Here is a 660-nt window from a genome sequence, read left to right as displayed (position 1 = left end):
GTTGAAAATGCCAGAAAACACTGGGGCCAGCTCGTTTGCACAGTGTCTGAAGGGCACAGTGTTTCACCAACATGTTTGTCATGAAGTCTAATTCAGTTGTGGTATTTTATTTTTATTCACATTTTACACACACTGGGGTCATGGATCAAAAACAGGGTTCAACACCGTTTCTCCTGATCTGTGCTTAAATGCAGAGCATCACAGACACTGATTTACTGAACTGTTTATGCTCTTCAGTATCAACACTTCTCAAATGATGCTCAGGCCTGCAGAGCTGCAGCACACGTCGCGGATAGAAATGACATCATCACTCACCTGTGACGTCACCTGATCGGTCCTTAAAAACACGTTCTAAAAGGCAACAACAACACGTTTTCACTCTGCATCATCAGCTTATCTCCTGCTGTTTGCTTTGTAGTTACATTTGTACAATCTAACAGTGAGAACCACCTCAGCATTAAAGGAATAGTTCTCCATTTTTGTGTTTCTAAAACTTTTCACAGGTCACATCATAAATGCAGAACTCTGTTATTACATTATTGGAGTGCGTAAAGCAGCAATATTAGTCGTGTTTTCAGGATGTTTTCAAAATTGGAAAACTCACCAGCGATGAGTTTAATGTTGAAACGTTGTTGCTTTGGGTGAAGATGTGGAATAATA

Source organism: Pundamilia nyererei, unplaced genomic scaffold (assembly GCF_000239375.1).
Source record: "Pundamilia nyererei isolate P.nyererei 1_Seehausen unplaced genomic scaffold, PunNye1.0 scaffold00350, whole genome shotgun sequence".
Lineage (NCBI taxonomy): Eukaryota > Metazoa > Chordata > Actinopteri > Cichliformes > Cichlidae > Pundamilia > Pundamilia nyererei.
This window is presented reverse-complemented; position numbering follows the sequence as displayed.